This window comes from Limanda limanda, chromosome 1 (genome assembly GCF_963576545.1).
Source record: "Limanda limanda chromosome 1, fLimLim1.1, whole genome shotgun sequence".
Lineage (NCBI taxonomy): Eukaryota > Metazoa > Chordata > Actinopteri > Pleuronectiformes > Pleuronectidae > Limanda > Limanda limanda.
This window is the reverse complement of record NC_083636.1, coordinates 19,624,108-19,638,544: the sequence shown is the minus strand read 5'-3', so window position 1 is coordinate 19,638,544 and position 14,437 is coordinate 19,624,108.

The window sequence follows — 14,437 nt, the reverse complement described above, 5'->3', positions numbered from 1 at the left end:
ATCTTTCACTCCACTCATTAAGACCGTCTCAGTTTCAGGTTTCAAACTGTGGGGGGGAATTGGGGTCCTTCAGGGATGTCTCTGTGGACAAGGTCCTCGTGACCTATAACCAGATATTACAGAAATATGATGTATCGAGAAATTACCTTCGTTGTTTCTTTCAGATAAAGGATTATATAGAGGAAAAGGGGTGTTTTGTCAAACAATTGTTTTGTCTCTGGTAATCAAAAGTCAATGTTTTATACTGTGGGAGACGCGTCCATTGCTGTCTGATGTAATATTATCAGAAATGTGTTCTTCTATTTGTCTGTAGGAGCTGTGACGGACCTTGGAGAGAGAACGGGGGGTTTTAGTTGACAATACTTTAAATACAGTTAAAGAGTTTTATCAATTGTTTCCTGGTGGTTGGGAACTACTACTTTATTGTATTATATAATCTTATCAAATTATTTTAATTCAAAATCTCCATCCAAAGCTGCTATCTCCAATAAAGTACATTAGGAATAATTACCTCTCTAAGGTAGAAGTACTCTAAAGTTGTGCTTAAGTGGAGCACTTGAGGCGATGTTACTTCCCACCGCTCTCCATGAGTCAGACGAGGATAAACCTTTATTTCCATTTTGAGACAAGAGAAAGGTTGCGTCGTCCTCTTGTCTCCTGCCAGCTGGACTCTGAGACAAACGGAGCGCGCTGCCAGAACAATTACCGGATGTCCGCTCACTCTCCCTTTTTTGTCCTTCCCAAATTCATTACATCCTGCACCGCCCAAACCTTTCATCCGACCTGAGAGCCCGGTTTGATTGACACTTGTCGAGCTCATCACGGTGTGTGCGGTGTTGAAACTGTGGACTTAAACAACAAGTCGTGCTTGTGACCCGTCGGCTAATGCTGCAAACTGCAGCCGCTCACTCCGCCCGTCTTCTTCACAAACATCAGTGTCAGCAAACTAAAAAGAGCCGTCAGCCACAACGTCTCCTCCGTGTGTAATTGCTAATGAAGTAGCTTTAGAGATTATTAGTTGCTCGGAAAGCTCAGTTAGCTATTACATTATTGAGGTGAGGGGGTAATTGTACATGCACGGCTTCGGCAGAATCCCATTAATAGAGGCGACGCGTACATATCTGTGTTGACACGTCTGAGCTGAGTTTATGTCCTTGAATCTTCTGCTTGCACACACGAGCAAATTGAGTAACGCATGAGCAGAGCACGGGAGAAAAACAACAAGGAACCTGCAATTAGAGAATCAAAAGAAGATTAAACAACTTTACTGGTTAAAAGAACATGTTGTAATGCATCTCACACACACACATAGAGAGACAGGAGGAATAAGCATGCTATTAGCTTTGAGACATTCACAGTCCCTTGAAATATGTAGTTACCTAAACATATTATCCTATTGGTAAATCAGCCCCGTTGTAATGAGGATTTATAAAAGACAGAAATAATAAAGACAAGAGAGATGTAGAAAAGAGCGGAAAAATAGTAAAGTGAAATCCAGTGAGGTGAGAATCAGCCTCGACGGGAGAGGAACAGGATGTAAATAAGATCGAATAGTGCTCGACAAGGAGATTCAGAGATTCTCCACTCCTGTGTGTGAGTGTTTGTGTGTGTGTGTGTGTGTGTGTGTGTGTGTGTGTGTGTGTGTGTGTGTGTGTGTGTGGCAGACATGAGGAAATGCCGTGCTTGTGCTGAACTTTAAAGGTGTCTGCTGAGCGTCCCTGGTATCAAAGCACAGGGTGTTGCTCTTCATGCAGGATCCAGGGACGGAGAGGACACGGTGATATTTCTCTGAAAACCCTTAAGGGGAACCGTACCCCCACCCCACACACACACACACACCTGAACTCATGAGTCGCTGTCTTCACCGACGCCAGGCAGACAGCAAATGTCAAAACTTTCACTTGACGGCTTAGGAAGTTGAAATGTTCTCACTTCGATGTCACAACAATCTTTATCTCTGAAGACTGCAATTGTAAAGCTGTGTCTGATGAAGGTCTGTGGGTGACAGGAGACGGTAAATACAGCTTTTAGCCCAGACAGTTCCTGAACATCTGGGGATGATTGACAGTAGGTCGGAGCCGCTACTGGGGGAAAGAAATCTAAGTAAATTAAAAGTTGCAGGCGGATTATAAGTCAAAAAACAAACGAGATGGAATCATTTTTTCTTATGAGATGTTATTGGCCCTGGAACAATCTGCTGTTTCAGTGCTGAGCTGCTGTAAAGGGAAAAGCCAGAGGCAGCATCAACAGTCACCTACAGACTTCCAACCAACTTACACAGAAAAATCTGCAGCTGATCCCACATGTTGGACTTGTTGGAAAAATCTCCATATTTATACAGTAAATATGTTTGATATTCAGTATGTAGGTAGTCAAAGAGGTCCTGAATACAGGCATATCAGTCTCTCTCTAAACTTATTGAAGTGTTTTTATTGTACTTTTGAAAAAATCCAGAAATTAACTGATTTGATTGTATACATCAGGGGTTTTCATCCGGGGGTCCGCGGCCCCCTGGTGGTCCGCGACGGCATTGCAGGGGGTCCGCGAAATTCGCTTTGATATTTCAACACAATTCCAGATTACTCTTGAATATCGTGAAAAATATCTAAAATAAGAAAAATACATCTAAAATAATATGAAGGTGCTGGTGATCATGAGGTTAAACTTAAGTAGGCCTCAATTGTTTGTGTGATATTGTATGATTATCATTTGTCATTATCATTACTTTGTCATCTTCCCTCTTCAGTTGTAGCCCCAGTTTATGTTGATTGTTATTGATCTCCGTTACCTAAACATTTTCTCAACATGTCAGCTACATATGGTTCTGAGATGCATCAAACTACAAACTGCATTTTAATTTTGTTTTCAATTCTTAAGCACCGAAAATCAACCGTTTTTGTTGTTTTTTCTAGATTTGTTTGAGGTTTTTAAGTAGTTATATCTAGATTTGTATGAGGTTTTACATAAAACCAACATGGAAAACCAAATGTTAAAACTTCCTTCTATCCACATGCACCCATGCACGCACGCAGACTCACACACGCGTAGGCACGTGCGCGCACATCAGTGGGCCGCGGATTACTTTCTAGACAGAATGGTGGTCCCTGGGACAAAACCAGTTGAAAACCCTTGCTTTAGAGCACCCCCCCCCCCCCCCCCCCCAGGAAACACACATTCAAAAATGCACATTGACTCTCCTGACTTGTTCGTCGGCCTCTTCTAAGTGTGTGACACCACAATTTTACATCCTGAAGTATTTGTTTTCGGTTTGGTTCTTTCATTTGATCAGCTCCTCCGCAGATTCTGTGGCCTCCATCCAGGGTTCCGAGTGCAAGAGTCCACAGAAACTCTGGAGGCTGTCACTCCAAAGAAGATATCCGCAGTTCACTGTGTTTCTGAAAGCAGCTTTAGTGGTTAAAGGTCGTTTCAAGCAAGCATTTTGAAAACTCCTTCCTCTTTATTTGTTTTCTGGTTGTAGGACAGGCAGCTGCTGCAGCGTCGTACCAAACCAGTGTAGAGAGATTGTTTCCCCACAAGGAAAAACTCCCCATTAACTCACCTAATGACACAAACACCAGCAGGAACATAAATATGAGATTAAACTGCTGAGATCTGTTCCACTGTCCCAGCTACTGGAGAAGATTCAGGAGGGCATTTGGCTTCTGCAAAAAAAAAAACATGCAACTAATGAAGGGATTTCTGAACGTACGCACGAAACCATTAGAAATCCTTTCAGGACAAAAGGACATTTATCTGCACAGATTACCTCAAGCTTTTAGTTTGAAGGGAGCGTTTCATCTCTGCACTGTGGAAAAACCAGAAACGCTTCTTTCATAAGAGAAGGGTTTGGAAACTTCTGAGTCCCACCGAACACAAGCAGAGATCAGCGGGAGTCGAGCAGCTTTTCTTTTCGAACGCAGCGGTCCGGTTTGCTGGAGCAGGAGCGAGCTGTCTAGACAAAGATTGACCTTTCTGTTCTGACCAGTGTTGTGCAGTGTTTCGAGGCCGTTTGCTGGTGTTTGCATAACGGAAAGTGACGAGCTTCAAAGCCCCTGACCTTCTCTTTTATATTTCTCTTAAAACATTATACTCAAGGACGGTGATGCAGCGCAATAATGATAATTTTACTCATAACGAAATCGAAAGCAATGCATATTTGAACCTGTTTTTCCTCAACTTTCAATGAACGGGAGAGTTTGTGTGATTAATAATGAATTCTTTCATGATTATTTGATGAACGTGTGCAAGGAAAACTGACAACTGATATCTCCCCTCAAAAAAAAATGCTGATAAATAGTCCAGGCAAAGTAGCCCATTTTGGAGCCAAAAATAGAAGTAATTGTAAAAGAATTTTTTTCAGCATAGATTATTTCTATGAGGTGTCCAGAACAACATACTAAAAGTCCTAAGAAATCCTAGTTGAGGAAATATGTTTAATTCTCATCAATGTGTGCATATAAGGCCCGGCAACAATACACCCCAAAAAGACAATTTTTTTCCTTTACTCCTATCAAAATGAAACTTTACACAATGAAAGTAGCAATGAAACGTAACATTTTTTGTATTACAAGTTTCTTTGAAAATGAATTTATGTATGTATTTGTAATACATATGAATGGTGTTTGCCTATGCAAATTAGGACATATTCAATAAGTGTGGAGCTCATGTGCTTGTCAAATTCATTTCAAAAGAAACTTGTAATACAAAAAATGTTACGTTTCATGGTTACTTTCATTGTGTAAAGTTTTATTTTGATTGGAGTAAAGGAAAAAAATAGTCTTTTTGGGGTGTATTGTTGCCGGGCCTTATTGGCACACATTGATGAGAATTAAACATATTTCCTCAACTAGGATTTCTTAGGACTTTTAGTATGTTGTTCTGGACACCTCATACAAATGATCTATGCTGAAAAAAATTATTTTACAATTAGTCGGTCGTAAAACGCTACTTTGCCTGGACTAAAAAGGCTCATAAGACAGACCAACCTTTCAAGACGTTGCCTCAGAGCTCGACCCCGCTCATCTTGTGATGTTAGTGTCAAACAATTTCCGGCGTGGAGATCGAAAAGCAGGTTGATCTTTCACGAGCTACAAACCCGGGCACCACCTGCTGAGTTTTCCTGAGGAGCACAGGCTGTTCCTTCCTCCTCTCTTCGTCAACAACAGCAACGAGATAAATATATTTCCTGCAGCATTTCACGCTTGGGAGAAAAGCTGCCCTCCCCCCTCACTTTTGGACTTAGTCCCAGTGAGGAAATCAAAACCACAGGATACAGAAGAAAATGACATTGCAAAATTTAAAGTAGAAATATGTATGATTCATTCAAATCTTTGGAATCTGTAAACCACCTTTATATTCTGTAATAAATCTCTTTCAGCTTGTGACCAAACCTCCTCCCTGTAGATTTGGCTTGTCTGTGTTTGGGTCAATTTTCCGGCCTGGCCCCAGCGGCATGTGATGATTTGACAGTTTTGACTGATGACCTGCAGTTCGGGCACTGGCCTCTTCCAGCTCTGTTGTCTCATGATAAGCTTGATTTGCAGCGGCCATGTTTATGACTATAATTCCAATCACAATCTGTTCAGTTTTGGAGGTTTTGATCAGATATATGTTTGATAAGTGTTTTAAAAGTAGTTTGAAATGTAATCAGAGGTAGAATATATAGAAGCTGTGTGTTTTGATGTTTGCTGATCTGGTAACAGACCACGTGAATCAAGATGCATCTCCAATTACTCCCAATATTCATCTATATAATTAAAGCGTCAAATAAAAAATTAAAATCACATTTCAGAAACATAAAAATATGCCAGACCACACCCCACGGTTTCTATCTGAAACTGAAACAAAGATGTGCTTGTCATGGGACTCTAAGTTTGGTATTACTTTTTCTATACAATATATTTATATATATATATATATATTTTTTTTTTCTGCACAGTTGAAATCCATACTGAGCTAAGCAAGAAATTGAATGCATCCTCGTTCCGTACAGTTGAGTTTAAATCCTCTCATACGATGCTCAACCTCGATGCATTATTTCCCCAGACGTTGCACCATTCCTAAATAATTCATTTTTTCTAATGGGGTTATGAATTTATTTTGTCTCTTCCCTGTTTTTACATTGAAATCTGCATAAATGTGTTTTCCATTTAAACCACTGGGAGCAATTTCTTTTGTGCATATATATATATATATGTATGTTCGGATAATTTACCCTAACATTTCCTGAATTATATCTTGTTTACTGTTCAACTGATATATGAAGTAACTAATTTAACAAATTATGGTTTTTTTATAACCACCAGAGGAAATACAGTGGCCGAGGCGATGCAGCTTTCTGGTCTTTGGTTTAAGACAAACATATTTTATCTTGTCAAAGCTAATATTAGCTTTATATCCCACCAGCCAGAAATTATGTAATGTTATCCCAATGGAAGGCAGGGGGGGGGGGTTACTGTACACATGGGCTTATCCCTCAGTCTTGCTGAAGGAGCTTATAGAGCCTACGTGAGATTTATAACAGGATTACTGCAGGAGGAACACAAAGGGACGCCCACGCTCAACCAGTTGTTTGAATCAACAACTAGCATCTGTTTGTTTTCTCACTTACGAGACGGGCAATAAAAAAAAAAATTCCCAAAAGAGCAACAGTCTGAGTGTGTGCGTTTCAAACCAGAGGACGTGTAATGACAGAGGTAATCTCTCCTGTAGCTGTTTAAAGGTGTCAGGAGATAAACCAGTAACCTGTTGATGAAAACAACTTGAAATCTGGATTTGAGGCCATTTATTCAGTGTTTTGGGCTCAGGCGCAGTTTGGTCTCGGTCTCTTTTCTCTAAACAACCTCGTTCGGCGGCTGCTTTCAGTGAAAGAAAAAGGTTTAAGACAAACATTTGTCAGCTCCTGGTGGATAAACCGGAGCATTTATCAGCCACAGAGCCACAGATTTACAGATATCGATGCACATGTATCACTAGAAAGAAGCTAAAAATCTCCACCCACCTGCAAAGTCTGGTGATAATTTCCTGCGTGTTTGTCACTATGAGAGATTCACAGTCATCTCATCCACAGTTAATGTAAAAAAAATATCGATTACAGCAGATTAGAACATAGATATTGACCAGTGCAGCTTACAGCCACCACATGTTTCACACTCACTCTATATATTACCACGGGTACATTTGTACCTGCTGTTGAATGTAATAACTGTTATCAGCTGTTATTGCCGAGGTCAGAGAGAGAGAGAGAGAGAGAGAGAGAGAGAGAGAGAGAGAGAGAGAGAGAGAGAGACAGAGAGAGAGAGAGAGAGAGAGCGAGAGAGAGTGTTCATTCACTCCACCACTAAAAAAAGTGCAAATACTTCATTCACCAAAAGTACCTTTTCAAAGTGTAATCAACACACTCACACACCCTCACGCACACGCACACACACACACACACACACACACACACACACACACACACACACACACACACACACACACACACACACACACACACACACACACGAGATGAAGTGTCTCTTGTTTTGAAGGAGGAGAAATCTTCCAGGGTAATGTGATCTCCTTCAGTCCGACAGACAGCGGATTGGGCTCCTCAATATAAACATAATTACATTTATGACAGAATCACGGCACATCTCATCTGTCAGCGGACGTGGGGGGGGGGTCGTTTTGTTGTCCTTCCACCGAGTGAAGTGGGGATATCACTTCACCCACTTGCAGCGTATTAGGCTGCTGCTAATTGAATGATTTGGAACGAGGATTAAAACCACGGCAGGAGTCGGCTCCCACTCCCCCGGCTCATCTGTAAACGATATCCTCCACTCGTCCTCACAAGGTCTGATGCCACGAGCTTTATAGGTTCGATGAAAGGCTGGAATATCAAAAATCATGACGTTCGAAGTTTTAATAAAAAGTGCCTTCCCTTTTTGTGGAGGGGGCTTTTTTATTCGATTCCCCCAGGTCCCTTTTGCAGAGGGCCCCTAAAGTCCCTTTTCACGCCCATGTTCACAGTTAAAGTGCCGTTGCCTTTAATTATTTTTCCTTTGTGTCAAATAGAAATTAATTTAGAGTTAAATCAACATTTGCTTCGTGATCAGGATCTTTAATAACAGCTGATTGGCGCCCTGCGAGTGATTAATGTTTCATACTTAACTAAAAACCCACAGTCCTCCGGCGCCATCACACACAACGTCCTTCTCCTGTGGGCGGTGCTCTGCTGCTGCTGCTGCTGCTGCAAACACAAACAAGCAGAAATAGACGTGTATGTGGGAAACAGCAGTGAAAAGTGTGTCTGTTTGTACCTTTACATTTGAGATTATTACTCAGAGAGACACAAGGTTTGTTTACCGAGCGGCGCTCTCCCTCGAGGCGAGTCCAACGTTAGAAAACATCCATCTTGTTCCCTCCAAGACACTTTTATTAGATCGAGGAGAGAAAGTTTCAGTGAAGCCTGCCACTAAAGGTAAAGTTACTTTAATTGAATCCACACATCAGGCGGAATGGAACATATCTGCGTGTGTCAATCAGAATGATTCACTGGACGTCGACTGTATAATTACTGTACAGCCTCCTCACTTCAACAGCCCGTAATTCCACCTGTTGAGGATTAAAGTTATAACAGTTGTTTCTGTCATTTCATCAGAGAACATAGAAAAGATGCTTTTCATTTTGCATCGTCGGAATCTTTGAATTCTGTGTTTTTGATCTTAACTCATCTTATACATTAAATGTCAGGATGTCACATCTTCTGCTTCTTTAGTTTCAACCTTGACTTTATCTTCACAGAGTCCTACAACTTTATTTCTGGGCAACCCTGATTTAAGCTTCTATTTAAAAGGAAATAGATAATGTTGCTCCCAATGTATCATGGACAAATTAAATGATGATTGTGTTTATTGGAGCTGAAATCACCATCTGCTCCGTGTGTATCTGCATAAACATTTTTTCTTGATATTGTTTTGGATCGGAAAATCTGAATCTCTTTTGCCAAAAATCTCGTTCAGTTAGTTGTTTTCATACAGAAAGGTTATTTTACCCATGATCCTCCAAAATAACCTCAATCTTGTGCTACAACATGTTTTCTGGTCCTTGTCCATGTTACTGGAGACACAGCGATAAAAGCTTCAGAGCCCAAACAAACAAGGCTTTGAACAGGACATGTTTGGTTCAAGCACACAATGACGAGATGAGATGAATCATTTTGCCTGTGCGCTTGTTGATTAAACACAGTCGTCTCTGTCAGGCTCCGCTAACCCACTCGCTGTCAGGGAGAATTGGGTCAATTCAGAAAGAACTGCTTTTGCCAAAATATCCTAATCTGGGTTCTTGTTGTTGCGTTTTTTTTGAATTGCAGATCATCAGTGTGGAATGTGACCAGGTCAATGCGACGCAGATGAGACCTGCTGGTTATGCTCATGTGCTTTAAGGTGCAGGTCGCTGCTGCTCGTCTCTGGATGTTCTGAAGGCGGCGGCGAGCTGTGCCTCCTGCAGCCTGTTGCTAGGTTCCCCCTGCGCTCCACCTGACAGACGACCAACTCAGCAGATGCGTTTGTTCTCAGGGAACAAACCAAGTGAGTTAATGGCTGTGTGAGGATCGCTCATAAACACCATCTGAACGGTTTTAAATAGAGGAAGAGAGAGAGAGAGTGGAAACCACACGTGTTGAGGGCTCTGGATAACTCTTCCTTACTGCCCGGGTAACATTCATCATTTATGAGTGTTCGCTGTCAGGCGGCAGCTCATTAAATCATATTGTGTTTCCACCATAACAATGTTATTTACTCTCCTTGTTGTATATTTATGAGTAACTGTGAGGGGCTGTCTGATGTCCCTACTTACTCTTAAATGTTTAATACTTCTTTCTTTTTCGGATCCAAATTTCAGACACAAGCAGGATTCAGGAAAATGGTTTAAAGGGAATTTGTTATTTATTTTTTTAAGGGTTTGGTGACTCGGCGGTGGGTTGGACCAACCACAACGTGGACGCCTCACGATGTCTGACGAAGTTCCACCTGTCATTGTGCCTGTTGCTTGACAACTTCTCTGGTAAGCTATTAAAGTAAAGAATGAGAAAGTCACTGCCTGTGGAGGAGAAGCAGAGACGCCTGCGAGCTTTGCCAACGGTACAGTACAGTTGGTGTTTGGTTCTGATGGGGATCGGCGATGGGGGATTGGAGGATGGTAAATGTCATCTGCAGACAAACAAACACGTCCTGGATTAACAAGGTGAACTCCACACAGCCCTTAGTGCACCGCAATCACTCTCAGGCGTCGGGGACGAAATGAGAAAATCAGTTTCTTGTATTATTGCTTATTTCCAGCTCTCTCCTTCACAATGTTGGATGTGACTCTGACTATATTGTGGATTATTAATACGTTTTCATTTATATCCTTCCATGTGCATCTGTTGTTAGTCAAATCAAACAATTTACTAGAACAGAGTAAAAAAAGATGGACGACATGACAGCTGAAAAGTGAAGCCAGATCCTATGGAACAAGGTCATAATCTAGGCCTCCTCCATGTTAGCCGATGGGACATAGACCACATTTAAAAAATCAAAGATATGAAGTGGAAACAGCGGACAGCCAGAGGACTGAGAACTGGTATGATAAACAATGAGAGAAGGGGAAGGGACAAACAGAAAATCACTGAAAGTTGTAGAAGCTACTAAATAAATATAGATTATTCATGTTTCTGATAAGTTTCTAGTTATCTAGCGATGTGAAAATGGGGTGAATGGTTTTGATTGACAGCTGAGATTGGTTGATTGTATGTATTAGTGAGATCTTTCCACTCCGTGATCACTGCTGCTTAGACTTGGCTTCATTCTTGGGAAGAAAAAGAAACACGTCATCCGTCTCTTGTGGTTTCGGCATGTGATGGATAAAAAGAAACCACACAAAAAATAGTTAATATTTCTTTCTCTCAGCACAAAGGTACATGACTCACACTGTGGCGGCTGGTATTTAGTTTGCGATACGGATTTCCTTGAGACATTTATGAGTCATCAAGAGTTTTCTGTTCAAGTTGTAGGCGTCTGACACAAAACTCCTCAAGAGAAGTGGTGAATAAAATGTCAGGATCAGTAGTAAAGGAAATGGAGAAAAATATCAAAATAAATTTAACTCTTTCTCCCTAAGAATAAAGAAAGGTCGTGTCAGCACCTTCTCCGAGGACCCTGCACTTCCATCACCACATAGCACTCCACCTCAATGCGCTTTAGAGTTTCCTTTTGTCCATCGTGTCTCGCCTCGCCACTCTTTTCTTTATCATTAGCCCCCTAGGGATAATTACGGGATGTCAGGAGGTTCTCGGCGGCTAATGGACAATGCTATTTGCAGCGTGTTCCCGTCTTTTTTAGCACAATTTGCACTTAGGAGAAGGGTCGGCGTCTGTGTGACACGCGTGGCTGAATGACTCCTTTTTCCGCAGCTTAGGAATAGAAGTGCAGCGCGCTCCGTGCCTGCAGTCAGTGGTGACGGTTGCTGGTGTCTTGTCACAGTATGTAAATCAGTTGTCACAGGAGATTAGCCAAGTAAATCCCACCTGCTCTGTGTGCGACTCCATATATGTAACGCACACTGGATGAATGCTCCGTGCGCTCAGTCACCAAACAAATTGCTCAGTGGGTGAATCTGGAAAATGGGAGGAATGCTTATTATCCCTGTGGGGTGAGATTGGGTGGGAAAGGAGAGCGGTAAGGATGGTTTGAAGTGAGGAGAGAAATCCCACTTTAGCGAACGCGTGTCCATTAGGCCTTGGGTTTGAACCCGTCACCGGGAGGGAGGGTGGTCGGGACCCTCGGGGACACCTGCCTCCTGAGCTTTCATCTCCTTAATTATCACCCTGTCTGGAGCGTTGCATGAGAAATAAAGAAATAACCAAAGGAACATGATCTCCTGCATCTCATGAGCAGGAAAGCTGATGAAATGAAAACCGTCTCGGCGTCTGTTTCCCTCAGCTCATCCTCCTAATGAAGAGATGGGTCCTCCTTTCAACATCGATCTCAGATAATCCTAAGAGTTTCAGTCGTGTCACTTCGAATGCTCCTTATCATGGTCACTGAGTTTTTACTGGTTTGGGCTGAAGTTTGTGAGATTCATCTGAACAAATAATCACAATCACAGCTCGGGATATAAAGTGATTTTTGAACTATTCAAGGGCTAACGAGTTTGTTCCATTTACCTCGAGGGAGAAGTAACGAGTGAGATATCACATAAAAGGCTGCAGCAACAAAGAGGAAATAAGAGGCGGCTGCAAAGAGGGTAAAATGTGGATTTACTTTATGTATCCACATGCTTTCTATTCAGGCTCCAGCCTCCACTGAGCCTTTATGGTTTTATTACACTTTCTGCTTGTTCTGGCAATAACAGCACAGCGAAGGGTCAAGTGCCGAATGGCCGGCCCCGGCTGTCCTCCATTCACTTTCAACAATATCTCTCTGGAAAATACGACCAAAATAAAGGATTATTTTTAGTGTTGTTGCTGCTCATTGATCGTGAGAGTCTGTAGATGTGCTGTGGTGTGAGCTCCTGCTGTGAGGTTGACTGCTTCACGTGTACAGCTCGACATGTCGGAGGGCCGGCAGGTCACTCGGACATGACAAAAATTATTTCTATTTGCACGGCTGGACATTTCTCGAACCCACATCCATTTGAGTGCAGCGACGGGAGCGCCTGACCTGAGCCTGGAGCGTCACCCTCCAGCTTCAACCAGGACAACTTGACAATACTTCAGCTGGGTCCGTCTGCAGTCGTTTCACACAAAGAAATAAAAAAATGCTACAGGGGTATGAGGATTATTCCAGGCAACAAGGTTACCATGGCCACTAAAAATACTTTGCTGAGTGATTGGATGCTTTGGGACTTTAAGGGCTTAAAACACAGTGTAAATGAGGCTGTTTCAAGTCGGAAACACAAAATCAATCACTAATTGCTTCTGGAAATCAAGAAGCTGCAGGAAACTCACAATAAATCGTCGGTGTTGAAAAAAACTGAAGAATATGTGAGGTCTATATTTCCCTATACATCTCAGTTTCATCTTCTCATGAAGAACCAACAATTTGGAATACCTGTACATGGTTTCCACGATGATCAGCTAATATATATAAATCAGTTTGCCGATAAAATCAGCCGATGTGACCCTTTCACTGATATGTGAATTTATATTTGCCGAAATTTGTCAATATAAAACTTTTATTTTACAGAATAAACAATGCATTTATATTTACATTTTTTCTAAACTTCTATTCAAGTTCTGCAAATGTGTGTTATTTTTCTTCATAGTTATTTTTGATAAAGTTTATGATTAAACTGTGAGTTAATCTCCCGTTGATTGTCTTTTTGCGCGACCACTATCCAAATGCACTATGTTAATATTCAAATGAAATAAAGGAACCGGTATGTGCAAATTTAATATATCCAGGATGTCAGACATCGTGTAGAAACGCCAGAATACACATGTGACACAAAAGTCTTCTCTGATATTATTCCCTTGTTTTATCAGTGATCAGTAAGTGATGTTAAATCCAACCCCATCTTGCACTGCGGCTGTGTTTCCTTCAGTCAGGAGGACAGACTCAGGGACACTCTGTTATATCATGACTTGTTGCACTGGGTGATAAAGTCAAGGCTCCTTCACAAGAGACACTGAACTGTTGTCTCTCACATCATCAGCACATCTCTACCGCCACCTGCTGGTTTCCCTGTCTCTTTCTCTTCACTATCTCAGAGTCTCTCACAAACAACATGTGATTATTTAAACACTGGAGTGAAAATGAAAAAGAGAGTGTGTTGAAATGTGGTGTCACTTCCTACTCACATATTTTACAAACTTCTTATGTCACTTCTCAGGTTCTTCTATTGTTCCTCCTGGTGCTCTAAATACTGTCACATGTTGTTTGCACTGTCACAGTTCTCATCCATATGTTTATATCCTAATCTGTATTCATCTCGTTCTTCTGTCAGACTCCAGATGTTGGTGCTGGGTACAGGGCCGGGTCTAGACAGGCATGTATGAGGGGGCAGCCACAAATCTTGAGGGGGCATTGTGCTTTATTATATTATTATTATTATAAATTGGGATTTAGTTTGAGGGGGCACAACATTTATTTGAGGGGGCCAGGCCCCCTCTTGCCCCTGCCTAGACCCGGCCCTGGCTGGGTATGTGTGAAGAGAAATTTAAAGTTTAAGACCTGCTACCTAAGTTAAAAACAAAATGAATTTATAATAATATTATGTAGAATTCCATATAAAATACTGGTTTAACATCATAGATTGTTCGTAATATTATGATATTGTCAATATTAGAAAAGGTTATTGCTAATACTACTAAATTGCTGATAGGATTGTTATGATAGTTTTTAAACTGTCATCAATCATACAGATAGTGTAGTAATAATCTGGGTGATGAGGTCAACACATTTTCCTATATATT